The sequence below is a fragment of the Aphelocoma coerulescens genome, chromosome 14 (assembly GCF_041296385.1).
Source record: "Aphelocoma coerulescens isolate FSJ_1873_10779 chromosome 14, UR_Acoe_1.0, whole genome shotgun sequence".
NCBI classification, from domain to species: domain Eukaryota; kingdom Metazoa; phylum Chordata; class Aves; order Passeriformes; family Corvidae; genus Aphelocoma; species Aphelocoma coerulescens.
The window spans coordinates 4,716,826-4,729,688 of NC_091028.1; the positions used below are offsets into that span (position 1 = coordinate 4,716,826).

Genomic DNA, 12,863 nt, shown 5'->3' on the forward strand with positions numbered 1-12,863 from the left:
TCATTTCTTTTCTATAAAGAACGAATGAACTTCTGGATGAGATCTATCTCAGCTGTTTTAGGGTTGATTGGTTTGCTTCACAGTGGCATTATACTTCCATTTGTTTTCCATTTGGATTTATGCTTTATGGTGTTGTCTATGGAAGGAGACTAGCATGGTTTTATTATCATAAAGAGATGCAGATCACATTATATTCTGTCTTATTTCTTAGAAATAACGAAATGAAATATAAAAGCAAAATACATTTGCAGTAAGCAAAGCAGTTTTATATTCTTTACCTAAAATAAAAACAAATAATACTTATTAAATATTATTTTAGCTAATTTTTTCTAATAAAAAATATTTTTTCAATGTTCTTCTACTATACACGAGTGATAATTTTTGAAGTTGTTTTTTTGCCTGGAAACTTTGTTTCTTAATAGCAACTGCAGGATTAGGTTCTTAATTTTGTATTGATTTACATAATTATGCTTTTCAAATAGTGGATCAATATTGATATTATGAAAGAAGATATGTATCTACATTTGATTATAGACATGAAGATAAAGAAGGCTGGTTTTTAAAAGTCTCTGAAATTGTGTTGTGAACTAGAGTATTAAATAATGTTGTAAGATATTGTCCTAGCTGAAAACCACTTGGTTGGATAGTTATGGAACCTAATCTTTGCTTTCCCTTGCCTCTTTAAAAGAAGGTTTGGTGAGGGAATAGGAAATAATTGCAGGGAATGTGTTTTGCAATTAAAGGAAACCTGGTTTTACATGGGCATCTTAAGACTTTGTATGACACAGCAGATACAATGTTTTTAGCCTGTTTGGGCCGTTCAGCATCATAGATTCAGGTACCTTTTTGTACAGGAAATGTAACTGTCCTGGCCTGGCTTGGTCACAGTAGAAAAGGTGATTCCCTCTGAGCTTTGTGGGAATCAGTACTGCAGAAGTTAGAGCTACTTAATACTGAGAGGAATTCTTTGTTTGCAGTTTTTGTGGTCTGAAGGCAAATAAATACCTTCCTTTCTGTTTTCCTCCCTCGTTTAAATATCACAGATTAATATAAGGTAGGTGCCCAGTAAATGAGGTTTATGTTTATAGAGCAGCATTGCTGCATTTGTTTGTCCTCCATTATTTGGGTGCGTGAGTGTTTCATTGTATTTAATTATGTCTGTGAGGCACAAGACAACAGTCAACATCTGCTCTATTGTTGCTGTGGTTTACAGATAGCTTTGATGGGTTATTAAACAATCTATTTTTCAAACAGCAAGCAGGGAAATAAGCTGCACCCATATTATGTAATTTTGTAAAGGTACATTATGTAATTAGTTGTCTAGTATTTGCACACTAATCTTTTATTTTGATTGGATATATGCTATTCCATTTTAAAAAAGTGATGATCCTTGGCAGTTTTTATTTAATAGTGAATTTCTGGTTTCTCTATGGGTTGAGTTAATTTTCCCACTACTAATTTGATTTTACCATATGTTTTATATTGAAATAATGCATCTGAGTTGTGAATGCTAATACAGAAATTAGAAATGTGCATTAACTTTCATTTATTACTGAAACAGCTACTGACAAACTATTAAGACAGAAACATCATTAGGTATCTTGAACTATTTTTGAAGTAAAGGTTTGTGCTGTTACCAAAGCATCAGTTGGGGAAGGCAAGGTTCAAACTGCTTTGACTCTTAGATCTTACTCAGAGCAGAACGTCCCTCGGTACACCCTGGGCAAGAGAAGTTGTACAAGCAGGGGGATGACTCTGTAGAACTTGACTCTTGTACAAATGGATTTCCTGATGGGAGTGTGCTTGCGTGTTAATCTGCTTTTAATTTTGTTTTGGTTTAGTGTACCTGTCAACTGCTTCAAGTTTCTTTATGTAACACCGGTGTCCACTCTACTGTATCTGCATGCATTAAGGCAAATCACTGAAAGATTGCAACTACCCAGCATGTGATTTGTATTTTGCCTCAAAATAAAATGTAGAAGAAAATGTTCCAGACACAAACGATGAACAGATCCTAAAATTAGACTTTCTGTAGCTTTTATAATTGCAGAAAATCACCTATTAAAAATGTTTGAGAACACGAGTCTGTAATATTTTCACGGCTCCTGAGCTGCTGCTGCCCACAGTTCTAGAGCTGCAGCTTGCTGGGATTGCTTCTCACAGCAGGGCTTCTGAGGCTTTGGAAATATTGTCAATCCAGTGATCCTGACTTAGGGACCCAGGTTTTCCATTGGAATAAAGTGGTTCAAAATCCTTTGAACATGAACTCTGCTCTGGTGAGACCCCACCTGGAGTACTGCATCCAGCTCTGGATCAGATTACCCTGAGAGTCTGTGGAGTCTCCCTCACTGGGGATATTCCAGAACCATCTGGACTCAATCCTGTGTCCTGTGCTCTGGGATGGCCCTGCTGGAACAGGGAGGTGGCACCAGGTGACCCACTGGGTCCAGCCTGACCCATCCTGTGATTCTGTGACCTGTTGGAGCAAATCCAGAGGAAGTGCCAAGATGATTAGAGGGATGAAGTACCTCTCCTTTCAGGAAAGGCTGAGAGAACTGGGATTGTTCGGTCTGGAGAAAAGAAGGCTTTGGGGTGCCCTAAATGATGACCTTCCAGTGCCTGAAGGGAGCCTACAGGGAAGATGGACAGAGACTTTTTATGAGAGCATGGAGATACAGGAGAAGGAGGATGATTTTAAACTGAGACAGAGTAGGTTTAGAGGAGATGTTAGGAAGAAATTTTTCTACTGTGAGGGTTGTGAGACACTGGCACAGGTTGCCCAGAGATGCTGTGGATGCCCCATCCCTGGAAGATTTCAAGGTCAGACTGATGGAGCCCTGACAAACCTTTTTTAGTGGAAGGTGTCTCTGCCCATTGCAGGAGGATTGAAACTGGATGGTCTTTAAGGTCCCTTCCAAGCCAAATCATTCTATGTTTCTATGAACTAAACTATCCCTTCTATGTACATGAAAAACTTAATTCAAATGAAAAAAATGTGTAAAAAGCATGGTTACTTGGAAAAGTATGCATCCTAACAGATAGGAATGGTGTTCCAGGTGCTTGTTGAAATGTCATTTTGTAAAATGGCCATAATTTTTAGCATAGAATGAAAATTCTTCACTTTTTTTTTTTTTTTTTTTTTTTTTTTTGCAAGGGCTTCCTAGAAATACTTTGTAATCTTCCTCTCACTTACCTGAGATTGAAACAGGGTTTTCAGTTCTGTTCCTTCAAGTGTCAGTAGATGCTCCTCCAGGGATGTGGAGAATTCCTCTTGAAGTTTTGATGAATGGAAACTCAAACAGGAGCTTCTAATTACAGTTTTGTAAGAACTGAAGGAATGCCAGGGTGCTGCACTTTGTTTTCAAGGTGTTTCCAGAAACCCACGGGGGGGGAGGAGGAACTATGGGTTTGTCAATTTTATTTTTTATTTTCTATAATATCTATGACTGAATTGGCAGGGTGGGTCTTTTAGGAAGTGCTCATTATAAGCAAACATTTGTCTTTGTGTGTGACCAAACAACCCAGGCAGGTGTCTCTAGAAGACTGCATGGCAATGGAGCACTCAGGGCTGTTTTCTGGCATGCAGTGCAGACATGGATTTTCCTGGGTGAGAAAAGCAGGACTAGAATTTCTACTGGGGTAGATCAGTTTATTGATTTCTGCTGAGAATGCTAGCCTTGGCTTTGCTGTGAAATTAATGCATCGTATGGTGAATGTGCATTTTCTGTCATTGTATTCTTGTATGTTTTGCTCAAGAATAGTTTTAAGTGTTTATTCGCACTAAAATTGTACAAGCTGTGTGTGTGCCCATTTCCAGAAGAAAATAAACTTTGAAACTGCTTTATAAGAGCTCCACGGGAAAATCTATTTTCAGCTTTATTAAGGAAGAAGAGTTACAGCAGGCAGCATCTGATCTGTGAGAGTGATGGGTACTGGTTACTCTCAGAGCTTCACAAGGAGTTAGGGCTGGGGAGCACAAAATATTTTGGTGTTTTCTTCGTGTGATCCTAAAGGGCTAATTAGGGCTGAAGAGTTGATGATAAATCAGGAGATTCAGCTCTTTGACTGTGAATGGCCAAATAGATCAGTGGAAAACAACAAATGTTGTTAGGCAGTGGTACCAGGTCACTCAAACATCCAAGAAAGGAGGCTGTGAAGAAGACCTATCAATAAGAAAAAAAAAATGAGGTAGTTATAAAAACCTTTGAAAATAATTTCTGTAAGAATTCAGTAGTCCCAGTTGACTCATTAATTATCCTGAAATCTGACAGTTCTATAGAAGCAGCTATGGAGTGCTTTTCTGTCAGTGCAATGCAGGAGAGATGTTCCAATAATAGCATTTATAATCCAGATGTGCAAAAGTCAGGTCTGTCTTATGTACCTCCTGTACAGTTCATGTTTGCTGAGCAACTTAAAGCTTGTAGAGGAATATTACATTTCTTATTTTTATTTACTCCTGGTGTTCAGTCACATTTATTTTGGTGGTTTACTTCTTTACTAAAGAGTATCAAGTGTTTCATTCCTTCTGGTTAGTAACCAATCACTATTGAAAAGCTTTTGAGAGAAGGTAAGATGCTCTCAGTCAAAGAGTTTGAGTTCCATTTTTAGTGTCTGATCCCCTGATCTTGCACTGCAGGAGAACTGACAGCTTCTGAGGTCTTAGAAGGAGAGTACTTACTCTTTGTCTTACTTCTTGCAACAATAAAAATCTTACTCAAGTTATTAGCTGGATACTAGTATTTGCTAAAGCACTCATTTCAACAAAAATAGAAATAATCCATTTCTGTTGTCCTTTCCTGTACAACTTGATCCCAGTCCTTTGCTGATCCCTACCAAGGACACTGGCACAGGTTTATTAAAACCTAAATGGAGATTTAAAAAGGCCTTTCTTTCTCTATTCCCTTCTAATATCAAATGGAATTGACAAAAAGTAAAGAAGTGGATGGCAGGAAAGGGTTTTAGCATCTGGCACTGATGACAGGGTTCTGGTTTTCTGATCTTAGGTGCTTTCTCTCCTCTTCTGTTATTCTGAGCAAGTAGCATGATCCCCCTAGCTTTACATTGTCCTGAGAAAGTTGTGAGAGACAACCTTAGAAATCAAGTATTCCCAAGAATTCTCTACCCACTGTGATTACTGAAGAATATGTAGGAGTGGAATGTGTAATGAATAAGTAGAATATTTTTAATAGGTTTCAGGAGAGGGGAGAAAAGTAAACACGTGATGTGATTCTTTCAGGTGAGATCTATTTACTGTGTTACCAGGAAGACTTCTTGAAGCTTAATCCAGGGAATTTTGTTCTTCCAAATTAATTGTCCTGTGTACCAGCACTGTACACAGAGGTGAGTGCAGAGAGTACCCAGAGAAATCTCACTAACAGTGATCTGGTTTCAGTCCCAGACCCTCAAACTGGATGCAGGAGAGATGTGACTCATCTCAGGGAGAGCCAGATTTTAGCTTGGCCTGGATAGGCTGGGTACAAGACCCCACACTGAGTTTAGGAGTGGTGTTGAGTTGCTGAACATGGGATTAGGTGTGTCACCAAACATGTGCATTAGGAAATGTCTATGTGACTGAATTGACTTTGGACATTAAGTAGCAATGAAGCTGAAAAAGCTTTCTTAACTTTCTGCCATTCAGATTTGGAGGCAAACTTCCTATCAGCTGAGCTTTCTAGTGCTTTCAGCCAAATCCTGCCTGCCTTAGATGCTCCTTGCTTGTAGCTCTTGGCTAAGCTTTAGTACTTAAACTATTGCCAGTGTCTTGAATAGAGCTGAGTTATGGCTTACATTACATCTAATGCCTTCAAGTCTTGATATTTTATCTCTTGAGAATATGAAACTTGTCTGTAGTGAACAGAAATTCCCTCTGATCCCTTTAAAGACCTATAGGGTCTTTATTATTTTGGGGTTTGAATTGGTTGTTTCTCCAAGGCACCCTGCTCACTTAGGATATCTACCCTATGCTGGTTTCTGCAATCAAGCCATAGCACTTGGCATGGTAGGGTGCTTGAATGATGTATTTATACAGGCAGGAGGCAGGGTTTAATATCATCTCATGATTCACTGTGCAGTCCTATTAATACGAACTTGACTCGGGGGAATAAGTAGCTGTTACTTGTCAGCAAATCCTGAGTGTATTAAGGGGGTGAAGTTGTATTGAAAGATTCTCACAGTGATACTCTGCTGTTCCCAAGGGAAGCAAATGAAATCTGTACTTTGATGAATAATGAATGTGCTAATTGGGGTCAAGAAGAAGTCATAGCTTCCTGTGATACAGTAGTTAGAGTAGCCTGACTACAGCAATAAAGAAAAGTTTGTTTGACCAGATTTGGTAATAAAAGTATGTGACTGTCTGTCATCCCTGTCATCTCCACACGACTAAAGCCTGGGACATGACAGTGAAATGCAGGTGGTTGATCTCTTCTGCAACACAGGGTGTATTCCTGGCATCCTCTTGTAGGTATTGGTTGGTGCCAATAAGAATATGGCCATGAACTGATACTGAGACTGGTTAAGAGCTCAGATATTGCCAAAAATCCCGTGTGGCATGGCTTGGGTATATCACTATAGTTCATTAAGAGTGGGTATTGGTTAGTTAGTCTGTTCCTGACTTGCAAGGAAAAATGTATTTGTTGTTGCTGGTCTGTATTTGCAAACGAGTGTATCCTAAGGGGAATATCACAGCCTGTGCTCGCCTGCTGACAAAATACCTGCAAAAATACATATTTCTTGGTCATCCTGTATTCAGGACACAGAAGAATAAATGAGAATGAGGAAGATATATGCAAGTATGATTCTAATATGTATTTTGTGAAATACATAGAACCTGACACTTTATTAAAGATGTATGTGATAGTGCTTATCATTTGTGGAAGATGTACATAATTTTCAGTAGTTAGTCTATGTAACTGCATGATATCAAACAAGCATGAGATCTTGAAAGTGTTCTGTGTTTCATACAAAATTTTCTAAGCTGCTTAACTTCTCATGGATTGGAGGCTAATCTCAGCTGGTTTAGAAAATGCAGATAATCTCAAGAGCAGAGTAGTGAAAGATATCTGAAGTAGCCTGGAGATGGGAGAGAGTGTGTTCTCAAAGAGGCCAACAGGGAAAATTCAACTGATTTGATACAGCTATCCAGCTGATAAGAGTTATGTAATAAAAGCCAGCATGGAGCACTGCAAGAGAAAGAAAGCAATGCAGTGCTCACTAAGGCAGAAGAAACAAAGTGCAGAACCTTGTAACACATCTTCTGTGCTGGGAATAAGTTGTGATGTCTGCATGCCAAAATAAACTCTTGGTACTTAAAGCAACAGTATTTTCCTCCAGTTTTGCAGCTAACTTTTCTGAGTGATCCAGGACAGCTGGAGGCACACAGAGAAGCTTTCTTCACAAATGTAATTGTACAGGCCCATGGCGGCGTGTTCCACCACTTTTTGGAGCTTTAGGAGACTATTTTCTGTGTGGCACCTTGCAGTCCAATGTCACCCTTTTTCCTAGTGCAGAGCACAGCACAATAAATAACTGAAGTTTCCAGATTCATCCTGCTCTAATTCTGACACAAATGCTGGGATAAAAATCTGGTTGTGATGCAGAATCTTTCTAATTGGTGTGATAGTGCAGCTAAGTTAAAAGACACCTATATCTATTTGATGTTTGTTTTCAGAGAGTAGTTGTTTGCAGATTGTTCTTGGCGTTTGTGCTTTGATATGTAGAGATGATGACAAGTCCTTACGTTTCTGTGGTAGCCCAAGGGAAGTCCAGGCACCGAAGGATCCCTTAACTCCAGTTTTAACCTGCTTCTTCTCTCTAGCATACATTTATCACCTGTGTAAATGAATGTGTCTTGCAACTCACTGAAGGGTAAATCACTCTCCCTGCTGTCAGGGGACAAATACTTATCTTTTAGCAATCCAGTCCAAGCAGGGACTGCGGGTTTCCAAGATGTAGAAGAGGGCAAGCTTTGCCTTCAAGAGTTCTGGGAAAAGTGAAGCTAAGTAGGTGTATATCTTTTAAGTGGGTGTGTGTGTTCTTTTATATTGCTTTCATTGTGGTGATCTCCCTGTACCTGATGCAATTCTGTTCAAAGGAATTTACAGTCAGAGAGGGACACAAATGTATAGTTGACCTGCAGAGGAACAGGAATATTGGTCACCGTGCCACTGGACAGTCAGTTCATCCCCCAGTCAATGTTTTTGTGTGGCATTCTGGCAAGAGGAGATTTTATGGGCTGAAAGAGAATGTTCATAGATGTTTATAGAGACTTACCTGGTAGCAGGCAACTTCAGGGGAAAGCATAGATGCCATTTGGAGCTGGGTTAGGAGGTGAAGGAGCACAATATTCAAGACAAGACAAAGAGAATATTCATCTCTGAGTTGTTGACAGTAATAGATTGGGTAGGAATAGGCTGAAGTGAGCCTTTGAGGGGGATGACAAGTACTGGATAAAGGTAGAAAAGGATGTGTTTTGGGGGAATGCAGGTAGAGAAAGAAGTGATCTTCGTGGGAGCATTCCAAAAGAAATGCAAGGTAAACAGACCATTCTTTAGCCAGTGAGGTACTAAAGCAGCCCATGACTCAGTACACAGCACTGACAATAAGAAAGGAAGTTGAAACCAGAGAGAAAGGATGGGCTGTGTACTCAGAAACCAAGATTTACTGAAATATTGCATTTCAAATGTTGCAAGGGCAATTGGCCTACAGGGCAAAAGCCTTAATCTCTCTAGGGCTACAAATAGTTTCTCAAATATGTTTCCCAACTTCTCCCAGCTTGTCTGAAGCTCTTGTATTTGGCAGGACTGTAATTATTTATCTTTATTTATCTTTGAAATCCTGAAACTTACTATCATTGTATATTTAGAAGAAAAAGGCTAAAATTTGAAATTCAGTGGAACTGAAGCGTTGTTTTTTGACTGAAGAATCGGCTGGGTTCATCTTGTCCTGCTGCAAGTTTCTAACGTGCTCCTAAGAGCTAATGTAATTGTTAGATGCTAATGTAATTTTTAAATGGAAACTTTAAGTTCAGAAGAAAAATGTGTTAATTCTAAATGTGCTGTATCCCACATGCTTGAAAAAGGTTGTTTCTCCCAGTTTTAAACAGTTTCTATATCCTTGCCCTGTTCTCCAGTATGAACTGAGATCTTAATAAACTCAAACAACCCTGACAACATCTGCCACGTTAGTTATCAGTATGAGACCAGTAGATACCTTTGATTTGTGTAAGTGACATTCTCATTTAGAAGTCAGTAAAATATCCATGCTGTGTTTTGGCTCTGCTGTTAGGTGTGAGAGGAGCTGGCTGGGGAATGGGTACCTGGCATGAGCAGCTCCTACACGTCCTTCATGCGGAGGAGAGCAGCACAATGAGCAGCTGAGGACAGGGGGCAGCTCTGGATGGTGCTTCTGGTGCACTTGAAGAGCCTTTGGCCCTAAATGACTTTGGCAGAAAGGTGGAAATAGTCTGGAAGACAAGTGCAGCAGTTAGAAAAGTGGCAGCAGCTGTGCTGGGGAGGGTGGTGGAAGATGTGCAGGACAGCATTTTCTGCCTATCAGTATTTCCACTACTGCCAGATCACCTTCTCTTTCAAAGCATGTGTGGTGCTGGTGTCTGGTAATCCTTTTTTAGAACCAGTAATCTAAAGTTGCTGTGGATGAGGGAAATTATCAGGAGCCTCAGAAACCAATTTATCCTTTCAGTTTTGGGGTTTTCCTTTACCAGGAAACCACTGAGAAACCTTAAAGAGAAAACAGAGATCATTTGGAGAATAGGAAAGGTGGCCAGAAATGGGAAACTTGAACTTAAAAGAATCAAATATGACATAGCATAAACTATGGAGAGGGTGCCAAAGTAGTACCTGAATTTTTTATGATCGGAGAGCTGGGAAAGTTAGGCTAGTGTTGGAAGGAAGTAGAAATTATTTGAAGTTCATTGGTGTTGTGTAGCACTTGGAAGAAGTATTGTTTGTGGTATTTTGTAGATATAGGCATTAAGAAGAGTTAATTATTTGGCAGAAAGATGTTCTAAATAGATTACTTCTGTCAGAATCTGATTAGAGTATACATCATTGATTGGCTGATGACTGCATTGCAGGGATCTGCCTTTTCCAGGCATTGTGGCCTCAGGAAAGTTGCTTAAGTCCCCTTTTTTTTTTTTTTTTTTTTTTTTTTTTTTTTTTTTTTCTTAACCTTGTATCACAGCAAGATTTAGGCATGTGTTTTTGCCTGGGGACATATTTTAGTCATTGTCTAATGTACAACTTACATCTTACATGCAGGCGGGAGCAAACCTCTGGTCTTTCTTGCACCATTTTCATTTTCTTGCTCTGCCTGAATGTGTTTGGTTTTCAGGCAGATTTCTAGCTTGATTGCTGTACAGTACAGATGCACAGATACAGCAGTCTCCATTTCCTTCCTATTTAAATGACTCTTTAGCAAGTCTTCAGTGAAACTGGTGTTAGAGCACTCCTGTCAGTAGCTTCAGTTCTGTGCTAAAACATGAGATTGTGGTATTAGATTGCTGGGCCTGAAATACTTAGGAATTTTGTGACCTACTACTACTACTACCTCAGCTTGCTTAACCTACGCTCTTCACCTTTAAAATCAGCTTTTTATTAATAAAGCCTGCCTTTTAGGAAAATTCTGCATCGTTGAAACAAATAAGATTGTGCATTTTATTTGTGTATGTGCACTTTACATATAAAGCTAGTGTTCATGTGTTTTTCTTGTTCTTTCTTCCTCTCTCATTGCTAAAATCAATTTTCAGTTTTGGAAAATCCATGAAAAATTTTAATGAAAAAAAAAAAACCCTAGGGTTTGGGAACAGCTAGAAGTAACCTACCCTCCATGAGCACACTGAGCATGGCTTAGCGTGTCATTCTTTTTTTCTAACAGCATTACGATTTTCTAGAATGTAATGGCAACGAGAGCTGTATAGTTGTTTAAAATAGATGATCTCCCCTTTTCCACCCACAGGCACAGTTAATTTTTTGCAGGGAGGAGGAACCCTGCAGCAGGCAGGAAGTGGGTGCTATCACCACCAGTGACATCAGAGAGATGCTTGATGTGCATGTCCCAACCATTCTGGTTTTGTCCTCCCAAAAGCGTTTAGGCCCATGCTTGACCTTAATCATGCTAAAGGTCCTGCTGAAGTGAACTCTCAGCTTAATTAATACTCTTCTCAGTCCTCAGTACTCTCTGTGGTCAAATTTCAGTTATTCAACATATTCTTGCACAGCAGGAGTGACCATTGATACTCATCACTAAGAGTGAGCTGTAAAAAACAAGTCAAATTTCCTTTTTGTGTGGCTGGGAGGGAGAACAGATGTGTTGGTCTAAAGTGGTGGAGCTGATGCAGAGGCATTGGCATAAGTTCCGAGCTTGGCACGGGGTGGAGACGCGAGTAAAGCTCTGTTGTGCTTCTGTGGTTTTGATTCACAGAGGTTTGTGCGAACTTAGGTAGCTGGTGCACGCATGGGACATCATCACAGAGCCCAGCCACCAAGTCAGAGCTTGGATTTGGAGTGCCCCACACCTAGACATTTAGAAGCATGTTGCTATAGTGAGGCAAGCAAAGCGTCCTTTGGTTAAAACAGGTAAAACCGGTTTGTTTTCAAAGTTTGTTTTTGTATATTACTATCTGCAATGTAGAAAATGGCAATGCTGCTTAAACATTTGATGTTTTCGTTATTCTGGAATAATTATACTGCTTGCAAAGGACTGGAAGGGTCCTCCTGGAAGTTGCTGAGTTCACACTACCACTACTATTTGCATTATATAATTGACTGTTATGAGCCACCCTTTTTTTGTTACTGTGGATTTGGAAGGCTGTTCTAGACCCTCACTAGACAAGACCAAAATACTTCACAAAATCCCCCGAACTTGAAAAAATATGTTCAGCCTAAATTTATTCATAACTAGGTTTTTCTTGATTTTTAGAGTGTCAGGATTGTCCTTAGCTTAGACAGTCTCTTCCTCCTACTGTTTTCTTCCCTATTCACAGATTGCTTTGCTGGGATAAACAAATCAAATTTAGGTTCCTGTTGCAACATAGTTGTTCCATTCCCCTGAACACAAAAAGGAATTTCTCTACAATGTTTGTATCTGAATTTGACCTTTTTTTCTTTTTTAATTTAATGTGGATGAAGAGAACTGTGTTCTGTTGGAAGTACCTCTAAGAAATCAAGACATTAATTGAGAATTAAAATTAAGAAATAGTGCTAATTTTCCTTTTCCTATTTGCATCTCACTAGCATCTCAAATTCTTTAAACAGATGCAATGAGACCCTCTATTTCTTCCTCCTGAGTTTAGCTCTGAAGTTTATTAGGAGGAGCATGATCTTGCATTTTGTATTATTGAATTCCATCCCATTTCTATTAATGAAGCCCATAAGATTTAGCAGTTCTTTCTATGTAATATCCTTATCCTTTTCAGTCTTGACAGTACCTTCCAACTTTGTGTCATCAAGAAATTTCATCAGCAGGTTGCCTTGTGCCAAAATAATTAAAGAAAATGTTAAAAAAAATCTGTCCTAAAATAGATCACAGAAAAGCTTCCCTTGAGCCTGCGCTTCCCTGTACAAATCTTCCTCCTCAGGTTTTCTAACGTCTTATCAAATGCATACATGCTGAAACAAAAAACCTGGCAGGTATTTTACAGAGCAGTTTAACAGTCTGTATTTATGTCAGTTGTCCCACTGGAGTCATTTGAGTAAAGCTTGCAGAATCCATTTTATAATCTCCATTCCTGGGTGAAAGAAATCAACTTTCTTTTCAAATGCAGCTCACTCTGCTAGATGAAGCAAATAGGCAATAGTTAAAATGAATTTTTTTTGTTTAGAAATTAAGTATTTGTGAGTTGTGACTGC

At 39.2% G+C, this 12,863-nt stretch overlaps 1 protein-coding gene across 50 annotated transcripts in view; it reads left to right on the forward strand.

Moving 5' to 3' along the window:
* Positions 1-12,863, forward strand: part of RBFOX1 (RNA binding fox-1 homolog 1) — a 1,132,467-nt gene that overhangs the window by 879,541 nt on the left and 240,063 nt on the right. The window contains exon 2 of one of the 50 annotated variants that reach the window (XM_069030285.1): positions 11,437-11,591. The exons of 48 other annotated variants lie outside the window; for them this stretch is intronic. The gene's annotated coding sequence lies outside the window, so the exon portion shown is untranslated. Of the gene's footprint in view, positions 1-11,436; positions 11,592-12,863 lie in introns of those variants that run through there. One more of the 50 variants, XM_069030307.1, reaches the window with a different exon arrangement.